Below are 19,305 nucleotides of genomic sequence, written 5' to 3'. Positions count from 1 at the left end.
GGGCTCATCCGGGATTTGAACCTGGGACCTCTCGCACCCAAAGCGAGAATCATACCCCTAGATCAACAAGCCGAAAACAGAACTTTTTTTGCCTTTCATGAGAGCACGCGGACAGCTGACATGGCCACAGAATTCCGGGAATTTGTGATTACTTTCTGTCTTCTTTGACCAGAGCAATGAGCCTATATTGTTTGGAGCTGCAGCAGTTGGCTCTCCCTTCATTCAACATGAGTGAAGTTATTAGGGACGTACACTGAAGAGCCCACAAAAACTCCTCAGACCAATGAGCCAATACTCATCCGCCAGGTTCCACCAACTCACCACCACCTAAACTCACGTCATATTTGATCAACAAGCCCAGCTTTCAAACAGAACAGGTCCCACATCTCCATTTTTCTGCCATTGATCTTCCTGAGTTCAGCAATCGGGTATCCTAAACAATCATCATGTCATTTGGATTGCATCCTAATTAGACTGTGGATTGAGGTTCTAGCTCCTATCGTCATTTCTGCACTTGAACATCTCAGTGCGTCTCTTTGAATTTTTTATGTACTACAGGCCTCTAAGCCAGGTGCAATCAGTCCATGTTTTGAAAAGCCCAATCTCCATGCTGAGTGGTATGTAGGGTTATGTATGGTCTGATCTTTCATATGTTTAGCAATGTAAAGCGGCATGACCGAGCAACCGAGGAAACGTAATCTTAGAAGGTTAGGTGGTCATCAATCATGACACCCAAGTTTCTAGCAACCTTTGATGGAGCAAGAGATAGGGATTCAGTTTGGATGCAGATGCTGTGTTGCATTGTTGGTTTGGCTGGGAAGACAAGCAGTTCAGTTTTTGGGAGGATAAGTTGGAGGTGATGGTCTTTCATCCATCTTGATATGTCAGAGAGACAATCTGAGATTCGTGCTGAGACCGTGTGGTCGTCAGGTGGGAATGACAGATAGAGCTGGGTATCATCAGCATAGCATTGGTATGAGATGCCATGTGATCGGATGATCTGTCCCAGTGAGTTGTTATATATGGCAAAGAGAAGAGATCCCAGTACTGAACCTTGGGGGACCCCTGTGGCGAGGTGGTGCGCTGCAGAAGTGTGACCAAGCCAGGATACTTTGAATGACCGACCAGTGAGGTATGATTCAAACCAGGAGTGTGCTCTCCTTGTGATGCCCATGCTAGAGAGTATGGACAAGAGGATACTGTGGTTGACAGTGTCAAATGCAGCCGATAAGTCGAGCAGGATAAGGACAGAGGACTCAGCTGTCGCTCTGGCTTCTTTTAAGGCTTCTGTCACAGCCAACAGAGCCGTTTCGGTGGAGTGTCCACTTTTAAACCCAGATTGGTTTGGGTCAAAAGGGTTGTTATGTGAGAGGTAATCAGTGACCTTTAAGACAGAACAGGTTCCACATCTCCATTTTTCTGCCTTCAAGCAACTTATGAATGAGTGGCAGAGCTTTGAGCTGTATTGCCCTTTGATACCAAGTGCATTTGTGGGTGTTTTTATTGTCGTAATAGTTCATATGTATGGTCTGGCAATACTACCTTTTCTTACCCGTTTGTGAGTAATTATAGCTGGACATTCATACCTACTTGCAGCCGAACACCACTTCTCCCGCTTGTGATGATGTATTGTCCGGCATTCTAGTCTTTTCTAACACATTTTTCAGCAATTATGGTTTGACATTCACACCTACTCACAGCCGAACACTTCCGCTCCCGCATTTGATGGTGTATAGTCGGGCATTCTCACCCTTTTCTTACCCGCTTTTTACAAACTATGGTCGGACATTCAAACCTTCTTGTAGCCGAACACATCCACTCCTGCTTTTGATGATGTATGGTTGGGCATTTGCACCTTTTCTTACCCATTTTTCAGTAATTATGGGTAGATATTCACACCTTCTTGCAGCTGAACACCTCCTCTCCCGCTTATGATCATGTGTGTTTTGATATTCGAAAATTTTCTTTCATGTTTTCTAGCAATTATTGATGGACATTCAGACCTTCTTGCAGCTGAACACCTCCGCTCCCGCTTTTGATGGTGTATAGTCGGGCTTTCAAGCCTTTTCTTCCCGGTTTTTACAAATTATGGCTGTACATTCAGACTTTCTTGCAGTCGAACACCTCCGCTCCCTCTTTTGATCATACATTGTCGGGCATTCGCACCTTGTCTTACCCGCTTTTTACAAAGTTTAGTCAGACATTCATACCTTCTTGCAGCTGAACCACCTCCGCTCCCTCTTTTGATCATGTATGGTCCGGCAATACTACCTTTTCTTACCCGTTTGTGAGTAATTATAGCTGGACATTCACACCTACTTGCAGCCGAACACCACCTCTCCCGCTTTTGATGATGTATGGACCGGCATTCTTACCTTTTCTAACACATTTTTCAGCAATTATGGTCGGATATTCACACCTACTCACAGCCGAACACCTCCGCTCCCGCATTTGATGGTGTATAGTCGGGCATTCTCACCCTTTCTCATCAGCTTTTTGCAAATTATGATCTGACATTCACACCTACTTGCAATCGAACAGCTCTGCTCCCGCTTATGATTATGTTTGGTTAGATATTCTAACCTTTTCTTAACTGCTTTTTACAAACTTTGGTCGGACGTTCACACCTTCTTACACCGGAACCTTACCCGCCTTTTACGAACTATGCTCTGACATTCAAACCTTCTTGTAGCCGAACACTTCCACTCCTGCTTTTGATGATGTATGGTTGGGCATTCGCACCTTTTTTTTACCCATTTTTCAGGAATTATGGGTGGACATTCACACCTTCTTGCAGCTTAACACCTCCTCTCCCACTTATGATCATGTCCGGTTTGATTTTCGAAAATTTTCTTTCATGTTTTCTAGTAATTATTGATGGACATTCAGACCTTGCAGCTGAACACCTCCGCTCCCGCTTTTGATCATACATTGTCGGGCATTCGCACCTTTTCTTCCCCACTTTTTACAAACTTTAGTCGGACTTTCACAACTTCTTGTAGCCGAACAACTCCACTCCCGCTATTGATTTTGTACAGTCGGGTATTTTAACCTTTTCATACCCGCTTTTTAGCAACTATGGTCGGACATTCACACCTTCGTACAGCGGAACACCTCCGCTCCCTCTTTTGATGGTGTATGTTCGGGCATTCAAACTTTTTCTTACCCTCTTTTTACAGACTATGCTCGGACATTCAAACCTTCTTGCAGCCGAAAACCTCCGCTCCCTCTTTTGATCATACATTGTCGTGCATTCGCACCTTGTCTTACCCGCTTTTTATCAACTATGGGTGGACATTCACACCTTCTTACAGCGGAACAACTCTGCTCCCGCATTTGATGGTGTATAGTCTGGCATTCTCACCCTTTCTCATCAGTTTTTTGCAAATTATGATCTGACATTCACACCTACTTGCAGTCGAACAGCTCTGCTCCCACTTTTGATTATGTTTGGTCTGATATTCGAAACTTTTTTTAACTGCTTTTTACAAACTGTGGTTGGACGTTCACACCTTCTTGCAGCCGAACATCTCCGCTTCCGCTTTTGATGGTGTATATTCGGGTATACAAACCTTTTCTTACCCGCTTTTTACAAACCATGGTCGGACTTTCACACTGTTGCTGAACAACTCCGTTCCCTCTTTTGATTGTGTACAGTCGAGTATTTTAACCTTTTCTTACCAGCTTTTTACCAACTATGGTCGGACATTCACGCCTTCTTACAGCGGAACACCTCGGCACCCTCTTTTGATGGTGTATGTTTGGGCATTCGAACCTTTTCTTACACGCCTTTTACAAACTATGGTCGGACATTCAAACCTTCTTGTAGCCGATCACATCCACTCCTGCTTTTGATGATGTATAGTCGGGCTTTCGAGCCTTTTCTTCTCCGGTTTTTACAAATTATGGTTGGACATTCAGACCTTGCAGCCAAAAACCTCCGCTCCCTCTTTTGATCATACATTGTCGGGCATTCGCACCTTGTCTTATCCGCTTTTTACAAACTTTAGTCGGACATTCACACCTTCTTACAGCGGAACACCTCCGCTCCCTCTTTTGATGGTGTATGTTTGGGCATTCGAACCTTTTCTTACCCGCTTTTTACAAACTATGGTCGGACATTCAAACCTTCTTGTAGCCGAACACATCCACTCCTGCTTTTGATGATGTATGGTTGGGCATTCTAACCTTTTCTTACCCATTTTTCAGTAATTATGGGTGGACATTCACACATTCTTGCAGCTGAACAACTCCTCTCCCGCTTATGATCATGTGCGGTTTGATATTTGAAAATTATCTTTCATGTTTTAAAGCAATTATTGATGGACATTCAAATCTTCATGTAGCCAAACACATCCACTCCTGCTTTTGATGATGTATGGTTGGGCATTCGCACCCTTTTTTTACCCATTTTTCAGGAATTATGGGTGGAAATTCAGACCTTCTTGCAGCCGAAAACCTCCGCTCCCTCTTTTGATCATACATTGTCGGGCATTCGCACCTTGTCTTACACGCTTTTTATAAACTTTATTCGGACATTCACACCTTCTTGCAGCTGAACCTCCTCCGCTCCCTGTTTTGATCATGTATGGTCTGGCAATACTACCTTTTCTTACCCGTTTGTCTCATAGACTATTCTACCATCAACAACTTGGAAACCACAATCAACTCTCTAGATGCAGAAAAAGCATTTGATGGAGTGACTCGGGAGTAACGAGTTGTCTCAGTGAGTGATTCGTTCATTTTCATGCAGTACCCTTCCTCACCACATGGCAGGCGGCAGTTTCATAAGCTCAGTCAGCAGGACAGGAAACAGTATTGATTTGTTCACGACTGAACTCCTCGGGTGACGGGTCCTCGCACAGGAAACTATTGATTCGTTCATGACTCAACTCCTCGGCTGACGGGTCCTCGCACAGGAAACAGTATTGATTCGTTTACGACTCAACTCCTTGGGTCTTCGTTCATTTGTCACGTTTCAAATTCTACGCTTCATTTGACAGGCTGAAGAGCAGTAGGCACAACAGTTCGTTCACAAACCGGATCATTAATCTCATAGACTATTCAACCATCAACAACTTGGAAACCACAATCGACTCTCTAGATGCAGAAAAAGCATTTGATCGAGTGAACTGGAAATTTTTATTCACAGCATTAAACAAATTCGGGTTTGGGTCACACTTCATCAACTGGATAAGGATATTATATAGCTCCCCAAATGCAAGTGTCAGGACAAATGATCAAACTTCTCCAAGCTTCAGTCTGCAGAGAGGTACAAGACAGGGTTGCCCACTTTCTCCCTCACTTTTTGCTATTTTCATCAAACCTTTAGCAGCTTCTATCAGACAAGATAGAAATATTAAAGGCATCCAATTCCAAAATATTGAGCATAAAATAAGTCTTTATGCTGATGATGTATTACTTTTCCTTCAGAACTCCCAGACGTCTCTCACTCACACGATCACACTCATAAATAAATTCTCAGCACTTTCTGACTACTCTATCAACTGGTCTAAGACCACAGTTCTGTCCATTAACTGTAGGGTCCAGAATATACCTGTGATCACTTTACAGTCAAGAAATGTTAGATATTTAGGCATAAGAATTTCCTCCAGGCTCTCAGAGCTAACAAAGCTAAATTATGTGCAATTATTAAAGAAAGTAGAGGACGATCTGTCTCGTTTGAAGTCCTTACCTATATCACTTATGGGGAGAGTTACAACCATTAAAATGATTATACTACCAAAAGTTAACTATTTGTTCTCAATGATCCCTATAAAACCATCTGCTATTTGGTTTAAGTCACTAGATTCATGCATCTCCAAATTTCTGTGGAAAAACAAACCACCACGTATTAGTTTAAAAACCCCACAGAAGACCAAGGACAGTGGTGGATTAGATTGACCTCATTTTCAGCACTATTCCTTAGCCAATAGGTTACAATATATATCAAAATGGTTTAAACCTTGTTGTTGTCACAGTTCCCAGAGACGTTGTAATCGTTGAGGATTCTATATTCACCCCCTCATTAGAGGCACGTGTTGCAGATTGATGACACTGAATCTTCTTCTCTGTTCATTGCTGGCATCATTCCCAGCATCGTAAGTGTTCGTGGCATTGTTAGTCTCTTCTTCTGGATCTTGATATCGAGCATCCTTTTGTATTTCTGGTTTGTCAGTCCTCTCTCTTCGTTCACCGGAGTCTTCGTCTCTTTGTCCTTGAGTTTGAGGATTTTTTCTTCTTTTGATGCCTTGACACAGTGTGACAGGTGATACCACGTGGGATATCCTTTAACTTGGACTGCTGTCCCTGTGCTGCGAAATGGCTGTGCTGCTCAAATGGTCTCTCCTTCATCATATACACAGTTATTTATACATCACCTTCCACCGTGAAGCGTTGTCCCTTTTTGTTTCTCTCTTTGTTCTTAAAATGCTGTTATGCATGTCTAAACCAATCCATTAAATTAGATCATTTTGGCAGTAAAGCGATCTACAATGTGCTTGGTCGCAAAGCTGCTCATCTGTGGTAAACAGCTCTTCAGAAAGGCATTCTTCAATTGATTTCACTCATTTTACGTAATAATTTTGTGATTTCCTACAAAACTACACTTCTCCCATCTGTCTGAGTATTTAATATTGTCTGGGTCCCGTTAAAACATGTATTTTTCCCATCTAATTCCTTGTTTGCTTTAAAACAAGTATTCCCCATTTTCTATCCCTTCAGTAGTCAACCAGTTTGTATGGAGTACACTGGAGCAACTTGACTGATCAGTAAAACACTGCTTTTGTTGTCACCGCAAGGCTTCCCCCGTCGGTTGTTTCACTGAGACACTACTGAGTTAATATAACTCAACACAGTTTATACACATAACATTCATATACATACTAACAAACAAACAAACAATTATTTATCGCAATTTTCTCATCTCTGTTTGAACGTACACCCAGGTAAATATTCCTGTAGTCTACTCATACCGACTATGGACCCATTCATTGTTTAACTTCACTGTTTTGCAAATCCTAATTGAATATTACACATTGACATTGAACTTTACTGGATAAGCAGGTCTTCATTGCATTCAGCAGCCTATATGTGAGCATCTATGTGTAAGCTGTTCTTCTTTGCATTTATCAGCAGCATTCTTCATTGCACATGCATATGAAAATAGTAAAACAATTCCAATGCGTTAGCGAAACCTTCTATATCAGGAGTGTCCATCATGATGCTGGGAATAGAACCTCTTTCCCAGAATAGTTCAACCTTCATTACTCAACTGATCATAACTCCGCAATGAGCACATTTCAAAGTATCATTCCTCTACATGTATTCAAAAATCTATGTGTAAATGTTTAATATTTCTTATATTTGTTGATGTCATTCTGTGTGCATGTGGCCTAAACCCAATCTCTGTGTGGCAATTTTAATTTAAACAAGTTGAACTCTGCCTCTGATCATTTAAAAAAGGTGTGTACCAATATCAACCTTTCTCAGGTAATTACTGATCCTACAAAACCAAACTTAAGAGATCCTTCAAGGTTGTCCCTGATTGGCTCAATCTTAACAAATCAAAGGTAGAAAATCCGCAGTATCTGAACTTGGTGTTAGTTATCACTGCTCAATAGCCTGTATCAGAATTGCAAAAATGAAAACATTAGGTCCACGCTTGGTATCCAGATCCTGAAACATCTCCATGAGCAGGTTTTTTTTTTAACTGATCTGTTGAATAGTTATACTCATGACACTGTTAAAATCCCAGATGAAGATCTAGCACTTGACCATTTTTGTAAATCTTCTAATTCCATAGTTGATAAACACGCCCCTTTTAAAAAGTATAGAACTTAGAACAGGTCTAGTCCCTGGCTTTCGGCAGAACTGTCTTCTTTACTTTTTTTTTTTTTTTTTCCCCTTCTCCTGTTCAGCACTATGGCAGCAGAGTTGTAGTCTCAATACCTTTGATGCCAAACAGATTTGCTTTGCCAAGGGAAGTTTTATAAATGTAAAGCTCCCCTTGATGCCCATTTATTTATTTCTGTTTACAATATATGACAAGTAATAGAACTGAACCGGACCGGGGAACAAGGAAAGAAGAAGAGGAAAGAAGAGGAAACAGAACAAAAATAGAAACAAAAACCAGACAACCAGCTGCTACACCTGTAAAAAACAAAACAGACAAGACATGAGGGGAATCCAGCCTTAACGCCACCAGGAGCAACTGAAAGCAGACAAGCAGAGAAAAAACAAACACACAAACAAACAAAAACAAGCACTAGAAGCGGCAATCGCATACAACACAACTGTGGATATAGATGATCTGAGACGACATGATAATACATCAACTGCTTAGCGACCATGCTACTGGACTAATGAATGTGTGTGTGAGAACATGCAACACCCATGGCACAGGACCTACATGATAACCGTGCTTAGTTATGAGTGTATAAGCGTACAGGGCCACAATCCACAGCCCCCCCAAGCAATCAGAAGCAGGCAGAGAGGGCCACAAGACCCAGGCCACCAGCAGCCCCCACAGAGCACAGAACCCACGAAGCCCACCGCAGGGGCAACCACGCATCCACCCAGAAGACTGCAGAGGAAGCCCCCGGAAAGAGCCCCCTTAAGCATAGGGCAGAGGCCCTCCGGGAGCCAGGGGCAACAGCCCACCGACCCCGCCAGGCCCCAGCCGCCCAGACATGGGCCGTGCACTGGACCCGGGCCCCAGGAGCCCGAGCTCCCCCAAACCCCCCGGCAGAGGCCCCACCCAATACCCAGGAGGGCCAAGCGCCCCAGACAGCCACACAGTGGGTCAGCGCCTGCCCCAGCGCCCCTGGCCAAGTGCCCTGGGAGCCAAGACGTGCCCACAGGTGGGTGAAGTCGCGAGCAGCGGGGAGAGGCAACGCTGCCCCCCCATCGGGAGAAGCACAGGCAGGCCAGGCGACAGCAAGTCCCAGATCCAGGCCCAATCATTACCACACACACTTTCACGTCCCATACATCCACAAGTCCTCGAACCCTCGACTCCGCTGGGGGTAGTGCAGTGGGCACACCAGGGGGCCAGCAGCCCCCCAGCCACCACAGACCCCGAACCAGCAGAACAATTAATTAATGCTCCTGGCCCCTCCCGCCCCGAGCAGCAACCAGGAAGCAGGGGTGTGCGAAGAAGACCCCTCCCCTCACCCTTCTGGCTCTTCAATATTTTCTAATAGTGAGCAATTAAAATTGAGGGGCAGCCAAACTTGTAGTTTGTAGCCTACATACCCAAAGAGCCCCGCCCACCAGATGCCACTCAGTGTAACCACCCCCCCAAGACCTAATGTGTGTGTGTGAGTGTGTTTGATAAGTAGTAATGTCTAAGGTGTAATTAAAACAGGGGCGGGGAACTGCAGAGTGCAACCAAAGGGGACCACCTACGTGGCCCCATCCACTACACCCCACCGAACACACACGCCCCCAAAACCCTTCATGTGTGAGTGTGTGCTGTGTACAGGAGCCTGAAGGGAGAGGGGTATGGGGATATACACCAGGGGAGCTACTCTCCCCCAGAGAGGGCAGCCAGGGACTGGCTGCAATAGGCATCCCCGCTACCTGGGAGCCAACACAGGGCAGGAGGGCCTGATGTCCACCAGGCTCGGGGCCTGCAGCGACCATATTCTGGGAGCTACTGTACCCTCAGAAGGTACCCATCCCGCCCCACCCCACTCAACCCAACCCCACCCCGGAGGACCTCTAGAAAAAGCAAACAAACAACAACAAACAAGCAAACCACCCGGTCACACCAGTCGCAGCAGCCCGGGCCTGAGACCCACCATCACCCAGGCCCCCACCAACAGGGGAAAAGTACCGCCCCCCACCGCAGGCCCCAACACCCTGAAAAAAAAACAACCATCTGCGGACACCTCGGAGGTCCCAGAGCAACAAGCCCAGCACCAGGACCTGCACCAACCCACCCATACTGTGGCACGTCCAGGGCAACCCAGCCCCCCCGGGCACAGGCAGAGCGACGGGACAGCAACCCACCACCACCACTATGTGATAAAGCTAATCAGAGGGGACCAGAGAGAATGAAATTCAGCCAATTGATGTTTTGAGGAGGCAGACATTGTTTCCATGCTAATATAATCTAAAAGAAAATTTCTAAACTGGTTAATACACCGATTGTTCTTCGCTTTCCAGTTCATGAGAATAGTTTTCTTTGCGATACATAACACTGTGAGAACCATGTGTGCTGAGTTAATTTCCATGTTGATGTTGTCTAAGTCACCCAGTAGGCACAGTCTGGGGCATGCAGGGATGCTACACTTTAGCCATGTTGATAGGTCCTCACAGACTTCAAGCCAGAACTTCTGGACAGGCGCACAAAACCACAAAGCGTGTGCATAATCATCAGGTGTGTTATCTGTGCAATGTGAGCAGATGTTTGAGTATGTTAGACCCATCCTGAACATCCTTTGTCCTGTATAGTGTGTTCTATGAAGGATTTTGTATTGCATGGGCTGTAAATTAGGATTTCGAGTCATTCTGAAGGTGTTCAAACATATTTGTGGCCAGAAGCTATGACTAGAACTGATGGATAAATCTGCCTCCCATTTTGAGGATGGAAGAGACATTGTGTCATCTATCTTAGACAATAATTTATATATTTTTGATAGTAGTTTTGGGGTGCAGATGCTTAGAAATTCTGCTACCCTAGTCGGGAGTTGTAAGTCTGGTTGGTGGAGGATATATTTCTTTGTTATTATAGACTTAAGTTGTTGATATTCTAGGAATTTATTGCTGCCTATCTGATGTTGTGATATGAGCTCATCAAATGAAATAAAATTTCCATTTTGGATTATATGTTCCAGATGTTTGATTCCTTTGATCTTCCACAGAGTAAAGTATAGCATTTTTTTGTTTTGCAGTATGTCAGGATTGTTCCAGATGGGTGTAAGCTTACACGGGACAAGTGAGGACTTTGTTATTTTAAGAAATTCCCACCAGGCTGTCAGAGAGGTGCTGATGTTAATGCTTTTGAAACATTTGTGATTTTTTACGTTTTGACGAATAAGTGGCAGGTCAGAGATTTCCCGATTATCACACAATGCTTGTTCTATATTTATCCATGGTTCATCTATTGGGCTAGGTTTAAACCATTTTGATATATACTGTAACCTATTGGCTAAGGAATAGTGCTGAAAATGAGGTAAATCTAATCCACCACAGTCCTTGGTCTTCTTTAGGGTTTTTAAACTAATACGTGGTGGTTTGTTTTTCCACAGAAATTTGGAGATGCATGAATCTAGTGACTTAAACCAAGTAGCAGATGGTTTCATGGGGATCATTGAGAACAAATAATTAACTTTTGGTAGTATCATCATTTTAATGGTTGTAACTCTCCCCATAAGTGATATAGGTAAGGACTTCCAACGAGAGAGATCGCCCTCTACTCTCTTTAATAATTGCACATGATTTAGCTTTGTTAGCTCTGAGAGCCTGGAGGAAAGGTTTATGCCTAAATATCTAATATTTCCTGACTGTAAAGTGATCACAGGTATATTCTGGACCCTACAGTTAATGGGCAGAACTGTGGTCTTAGACCAGTTGATAGAATAGACAGAAAGTGCTGAGTATTGCAAGACCATACATGATCAAAACAGGGAGCGGAGGTGGTTAAGCTGCAAGGTGTGAATGTCTGACTAAAGTTTGTAAAAAGCGGGTAAGACAAGGTGCGAAGGCCTGACAATGTATGATCAAAAGAGGGAGCGGAGGTTTTCGGCTGCAAGGTCTGAATGTCCAATCATAATCTGTAAAAATCGGGGAAGAAACGGCTCGAAAGCCCGACTATACACCATCAAAAGCGGGAGCGGAGGTGTTCAGCTGCAAGAAGGTTTGAATGTCCGACCATAGTTTGTAAAAGTCGGGTAAGAAAAGGTTTGAATGCCCGAACATACACCATCAAAAGAGGGAGCAGAGGTGTTCCGCTGTAAGAGGGTGTGAATGTCCGACAATAATTTGTAAAAACTGGGGAAGAGAAGGCTCGAAAGCCCCACTATACACCATCAACAGCTGGAGAGGAGGTGTTCAGCTGCAAGAAGGTGTGAATGTCCACCCATAATTACTGAAAAATGGGTAAGAAAAGGTGCGAATGCCCAACCATACATCATCAAAAGCAGGAGCGGATGTGTTCGGCTACAAGAAGGTTTGAATGTCCGACCATAGTTTGTAAAAAGCGGGTAAGAAAAGGTTCGAATGCCCGAACATACACCATCAAAAGAGGGAGCGGAGGTGTTCCGCTGTAAGAACGTGTGAATGTCCGACCATAGTTGGTAAAAGGCGGGTAAGAAAAGGTGAAAATACCCGACTGTACACAATCAATAGCGGGAGCGGAGTTATTCGGCAACTAAAACGTGTGAAAGTCCCACCCTGGTTTGTAAAAAGCGGGTAAGAAAAGGTGCAAATTCCCGACAATGTATGATCAAAAGAGGGAGCAGAAGTTTTCGGCTGCAAGAAGGTCTGAATGTCCATCAATAATTGCTAGAAAACATGAAAGAAAATTTTTGAATATCAAAACACACATGATTATAAGCGGGAGAGGAGGTGTTCAGCTGCAAGAAGGTGTGAATGTCCACCCATAATTACTGAAAAATGGGTAAGAAAAGGTGCGAATGCCCAACCATACATCATCAAAAGCAGGAGTGGATGTGTTCGGCTACAAGAAGGTTTGAATGTGCGACCATAGTTTGTAAAAAGCGGGTAAGAAAAGATTTGAATGACCGACTATACCCCATCAAATGCGGGACCGGAAGTGTTCGGCTGTGAGTAGGTGGGAATGTCAAACCATAATTGCTGAAAAATGTGTTAGAAAAGACTAGAATGCTGGACCATACATCATCACAAGCGAGAGAAGTGGTGTTCGGCTGCAAGTAGGTGTGAATGTCCAGCCATAATTACTCACAAACGGGTAAGAAAAGGTAGTATTGCCAGACCATACATGATCAAAACAGGGAGCGGAGGTGGTTCAGCTACAAGGTGTGAATGTCTGACTAAAGTTTGTAAAAAGCGGGTAAGACAAGGTGCGAAGGCCTGACAATGTATATTCAAAAGAGGGAGTGTAGGTTTTCGGCTGCAAGGTCTGAATGTCCAACCATAATCTGTAAAAATCGGGGAAGAAACGGCTCGAAAGCCTAACTATACACCATCAAAAGTGGGAGCGGAGGTGTTCAGCTGTAAGAAGGTTTGAATGTCCGACCATAGTTTGTAAAAGTCGGGTAAGAAAAGGTTCGAATGCCCGAACATACACCATCAAAAGAGGGAGCGGAGGTGTTCCGCTGTAAGAACGTGTGAATGTCCGACCATAGTTGGTAAAAATCGGATAAGAAAAGGTTAAAATACCAAACTGTACACAATCAATAGCGGGAGCGGCGTTGTTCGGCTACTAAAAGGTGTGAAAGTCCGACCATGCTTTGTAAAAAGCGGGTAAGAAAAGGTGCGAAGGCCTGACAATGTATGATCAAAAGAGGGAGCGGAGGTTTTCGCCTGCAAGGTCTGAATGTCCAACCATAATCTGTAAAAATCGGGGAAGAAACGGCTCGAAAGCCCGACTATACACCATCAAAAGCGGGAGCGGAGGTGTTCAGCTGCAAGAAGGTCTGAATGTCCACCAATAATTATTGAAAAATGAGTAAGAAAAGGTGCGACGGCCCAACCATACATCATCAAAAGCAGGAGCGGATGTGTTCGGCTACAAGAAGGTTTGAATGTCCGACCATAGTTTGTAAAAAGCGGGTAAGAAAAGGTTCGAATGCCCGAACATACACCATCAAAAGAGGGAGCGGAGGTGTTCCGCTGTAAGAACGTGTGAATGTCCGACCATAGTTGGTAAAAGGCGGGTAAGAAAAGGTGAAAATACCCGATTGTACACAATCAATAGCGGGAGCCGAGTTATTCGGCAACTAAAACGTATGAAAGTCCCACCCTGGTTTGTAAAAAGCGGGTAAGAAAAGGTGCAAATTCCCGACAATGTATGATCAAAAGAGGGAGCGGAGGTTTTCGGCTTCAAGAAGGTCTGAATGTCCATCATTAATTGCTATAAAACATGAAAGAAAATTTTTGAATATCAAAACACACATGATTATAAGCAGGAGAGGAGGTGTTCAGCTGCAAGAAGGTGTGAATGTCCACCCATAATTACTGAAAAATGGGTAAGAAAAGGTGCGAATGCCCAACCATGCATCATCAAAAGCAGGAGTGGATGTGTTCGGCTACAAGAAGGTTTAAATGTGCGACCATAGTTTGTAAAAAGCGGGTAAGAAAAGATTTGAATGCCCGACTATACACAATCAATAGCGGGAGCGGAAGTGTTCGGCTGTGAGTAGGTGGGAATGTCAAACCATAATTGCTGAAAAATGTGTTAGAAAAGACTAGAATGCTGGACCATACATCATCACAAGCGAGAGAAGTGGTGTTCGGCTGCAAGTAGGTGTGAATGTCCAGCCTTAATTACTCACAAACGGGTAAGAAAAGGTAGTATTGCCAGACCATACATGATCAAAACAGGGAGCGGAGGTGGTTCAGCTACAAGGTGTGAATGTCTGACTAAAGTTTGTAAAAAGCGGGTAAGACAAGGTGCGAAGGCCTGACAATGTATATTCAAAGAGGGAGCGTAGGTTTTCGGCTGCAAGGTCTGAATGTCCAACCATAATCTGTAAAAATCGGGGAAGAAACGGCTCGAAAGCCCGACTATACACCATCAAAAGCGGGAGCGGAGGTGTTCAGCTGTAAGAAGGTTTGAATGTCCGACCATAGTTTGTAAAAGTCGGGTAAGAAAAGGTTCGAATGCCCGAACATACACCATCAAAAGAGGGAGCGGAGGTGTTCCGCTGTAAGAACGTGTGAATGTCCGACCATAGTTGGTAAAAATCGGATAAGAAAAGGTTAAAATACCCGACTGTACACAATCAATAGCGGGAGCGGCGTTGTTCGGCTACTAAAAGGTGTGAAAGTCCGACCATGCTTTGTAAAAAGCGGGTAAGAAAAGGTGCGAAGGCCTGACAATGTATGATCAAAAGAGGGAGCGGAGGTTTTCGCCTGCAAGGTCTGAATGTCCAACCATAATCTGTAAAAATCGGGAAAAAACGGCTCGAAAGCCCGACTATACACAATCAATAGCGGGAGCGGCGTTGTTCGGCTACTAAAAGGTGTGAAAGTCCGACCATGCTTTGTAAAAAGCGGGTAAGAAAAGGTGCGAAGACCATGTAAGATCAAAAGAGGGAGCGGAGGTTTTCGGCTGCAAGGTCTGAATGTCCAACCATAATCTGTAAAAATCGGGTAAGAAACGGCTCGAAAGCCCGACTATACACCATCAAAAGCGGGAGCGGAGGTGTTCAGCTGCAAGAAGGTTTGAATGTCCGACCATAGTTTGTAAAAGTCGGGTAAGAAAAGGTTCGAATGCCCGAACATACACCATCAAAAGAGGGAGCGGAGGTGTTCCGCTGTAAGAACGTGTGAATGTCCGACCATAGTTGGTAAAAATCGGGTAAGAAAAGGTTAAAATAACCGACTGTACACAATCAATAGCGGGAGCGGCGTTGTTCGGCTACTAAAAGGTGTGAAAGTCCGACCATGCTTTTTAAAAAGCGGGTAAGAAAAGGTACGAAGGCCTGACAATGTATGATCAAAAGAGGGAGCAGAGGTTTTCGGCTGCAAGGTCTGAATGTCCAACCATAATCTGTAAAAATCGGGGAAGAAACGGCTCGAAAGCCCAACTATACACCATCAAAAGCGGAGGTGTTCAGCTGCAAGAAGGTCTGAATGTCCACCAATAATTATTAAAAAATGAGTAAGAAAAGGTGCGACGGCCCAACCATACATCATCAAAAGCAGGAGCGGATGTGTTCGGCTACAAGAAGGTTTGAATGTCCGACCATAGTTTGTAAAAAGCGGGTAAGAAAAGGTTCGAATGCCCGAACATACACCATCAAAAGAGGGAGCGGAGGTGTTCCGTTGTAAGAACGTGTGAATGTCCGACCATAGTTGGTAAAAGGCGGGTAAGAAAAGGTGAAAATACCCGATTGTACACAATCAATAGCGGGAGCGGAGTTATTCGGCAACTAAAACGTGTGAAAGTCCCACCCTGGTTTGTAAAAAGCGGGTAAGAAAAGGTAGTATTGCCAGACCATACATGATCAAAACAGGGAGCGGAGGTGGTTCAGCTACAAGGTGTGAATGTCTGACTAAAGTTTGTAAAAAGCGGGTAAGACAAGGTGCGAAGGCCTGACAATGTATGATCAAAAGAGGGAGCGTAGGTTTTCGGCTGCAAGGTTTGAATGTCCAACCATAATCTGTAAAAATCGGGTAAGAAACAGCTCGAAAGCCCGACTATACACCATCAAAAGCGGGAGCGGAGGTGTTCAGCTGCAAGAAGGTTTGAATGTCCGACCATAGTTTGTAAAAGTCGGGGAAGAAAAGGTTCGAATGCCCGAACATACACCATCAAAAGAGGGAGCGGAGGTGTTCCGCTGTAAGAACGTGTGAATGTCCGACCATAGTTGGTAAAAATCGGGTAAGAAAAGGTTAAAATACCCGACTGTACACAATCAATAGCGGGAGCGGCGTTGTTCGGCTACTAAAAGGTGTGAAAGTCCGACCATGCTTTGTAAAAAGCGGGTAAGAAAAGGTACGAAGGCCTGACAATGTATGATCAAAAGAGGGAGCAGAGGTTTTCGGCTGCAAGGTTTGAATGTCCAACCATAATCTGTAAAAATCGGGGAAGAAACGGCTCGAAAGCCCGACTATACACCATCAAAAGCGGAGGTGTTCAGCTGCAAGAAGGTCTGAATGTCCACCAATAATTATTGAAAAATGAGTAAGAAAAGGTGCGACGGCCAAACCATACATCATCAAAAGCAGGAGCGGATGTGTTCGGCTACAAGAAGGTTTGAATGTCCGACCATAGTTTGTAAAAAGCGGGTAAGAAAAGGTTCGAATGCCCGAACATACACCATCAAAAGAGGGAGCGGAGGTGTTCCGCTGTAAGAACGTGTGAATGTCCGACCATAGTTGGTAAAAGGCGGGTAAGAAAAGGTGAAAATACCCGATTGTACACAATCAATAGCGGGAGCGGAGTTATTCGGCAACTAAAACGTGTGAAAGTCCCACCCTGGTTTGTAAAAAGCGGGTAAGAAAAGGTGCAAATTCCCGACAATGTATGATCAAAAGAGGGAGCGGAGGTTTTCGGCTGCAAGAAGGTCTGAATGTCCATCATTAATTGCTAGAAAACATGAAAGAAAATTTTTGAATATCAAAACACACATGATTATAAGCGGGAGAGGAGGTGTTCAGCTGCATGAAGGTGTGAATGTCCACCCATAATTACTGAAAAATGGGTAAGAAAAGGTGCGAATGCCCAACCATACATCATCAAAAGCAGGAGTGGATGTGTTTGGCTACAAGAAGGTTTGAATGTGCGACCATAGTTTGTAAAAAGCGGGTAAGAAAAGATTTGAATGCCCGACTATACACAATCAATAGCGGGAGCGGCGTTGTTCGGCTAATAAAGGTGTGAAAGTCCGACCATGCTTTGTAAAAAGCGGGTAAGAAAAGGTGCGAAGGCCATGTATGATCAAAAGAGGGAGCGGAGGTTTTCGGCTGCAAGGTCTGAATGTCCAACCATAATCTGTAAAAATCGGGGAAGAAACGGCTCGAAAGCCCGACTATACGCCATCAAAAGCGGGAGCGGAGGTGTTCAGCTGCAAGAAGGTTTGAATGTCCGACCATAGTTTGTAAAAGTCGGGTAAGAAAAGGTTCGAATGCCCGAACATACACCATCAAAAGAGGGAGCGGAGGTGTTCCGCTGTAAGAACGTGTGAATGTCCGACCATAGTTGGTAAAAATCGGGTAAGAAAAGGTTAAAATACCCGACTGTACACAATCAATAGCGGGAGCCGCGTTGTTCGGCTACTAAAAGGTGTGAAAGTCCGACCATGCTTTGTAAAAAGCGGGTAAGAAAAGGTGCGAAGGCCTGACAATGTATGATCAAAAGAGGGAGCGGAGGTTTTCGGCTGCAAGAAGGTCTGAATGTCCATCAATAATTGCTAGAAAACATGAAAGAAAATTTTTGAATATCAAAACACACATGATTATAAGCGGGAGAGGAGGTGTTCAGCTGCAAGAAGGTGTGAATGTCCACCCATAATTACTGAAAAATGGGTAAGAAAAGGTGCGAATGCCCAACCATACATCATCAAAAGCAGGAGTGGATGTGTTCGGCTACAAAAAGGTTTGAATGTGCGACCATAGTTTGTAAAAAGCGGGTAAGAAAAGATTTGAATGACCGACTATACACCATCAAATGCGGGAGCGGAAGTGTTCGGCTGTGAGTAGGTGGGAATGTCAAACCATAATTGCTGAAAAATGTGTTAGAAAAGACTAGAATGCCGGACCATACATCATCACAAGCGGGAGAAGTGGTGTTCGGCTGCAAGTAGGTGTGAATGTCCAGCCATAATTACTCACAAACGGGTAAGAAAAGGTAGTATTGCCAGACCATACATGATCAAAACAGGGAGCGGAGGTGGTTCAGCTACAAGGTGTGAATGTCTGACTAAAGTTTGTAAAAAGCGGGTAAGACAAGGTGCGAAGGCCTGACAATGTATGATCAAAAGAGGGAGCGTAGGTTTTCGGCTGCAAGGTCTGAATGTCCAACCATAATCTGTAAAAATCGGGGAAGAAACGGCTCGAAAGCCCAACTATACACCATCAAAAGCGGGAGCGGAGGTGTTCAGCTGCAAGAAGGTTTGAATGTCCAACCATAGTTTGTAAAAGTCGGGTAAGAAAAGGTTCGAATGCCCGAACATACACCATCAAAAGAGGGAGCGGAGGTGTTCCGCTGTAAGAACGTGTGAATGTCCGACCATAGTTGGTAAAAGGCGGGTAAGAAAAGGTGAAAATACCCGATTGTACACAATCAATAGCGGGAGCGGAGTTATTCGGCAACTAAAACGTGTGAAAGTCCCACCCTGGTTTGTAAAAAGCGGGTAAGAAAAGGTGCAAATACCCGACAATGTATGATCAAAAGAGGGAGCGGAGGTTTTCGGCTGCAAGAAGGTCTGAATGTCCATCATTAATTGCTAGAAAACATGAAAGAAAATGTTTGAATATCAAAACACACATGATTATAAGCGGGAGAGGAGGTGTTCAACTGCAAGAAGGTGTGAATGTCCACCCATAATTACTAAAAAATGGGTAAGAAAAGGTGCGAATGCCCAACCATACATCATCAAAAGCAGGAGTGGATGTGTTTGGCTACAAGAAGGTTTGAATGTGCGACCA

At 44.2% G+C, this 19,305-nt stretch overlaps 1 non-coding gene across 1 annotated transcript; it reads right to left on the bottom strand.

Moving 5' to 3' along the window:
- trnap-ugg (transfer RNA proline (anticodon UGG)) lies at positions 1-72 on the bottom strand. Its single transcript has one exon. It is a non-coding gene; the product is annotated as a tRNA-Pro (tRNA).
- Between the last annotated feature and the right edge of the window lie 19,233 nt (positions 73-19,305).

This window comes from Leuresthes tenuis, unplaced genomic scaffold (assembly GCF_036924035.1).
Source record: "Leuresthes tenuis unplaced genomic scaffold, fLeuTen1.0.hap1 SCAF_9, whole genome shotgun sequence".
Classification (NCBI taxonomy): Eukaryota; Metazoa; Chordata; class Actinopteri; order Atheriniformes; family Atherinopsidae; genus Leuresthes; species Leuresthes tenuis.
This window is presented reverse-complemented; position numbering and strand designations above follow the sequence as displayed.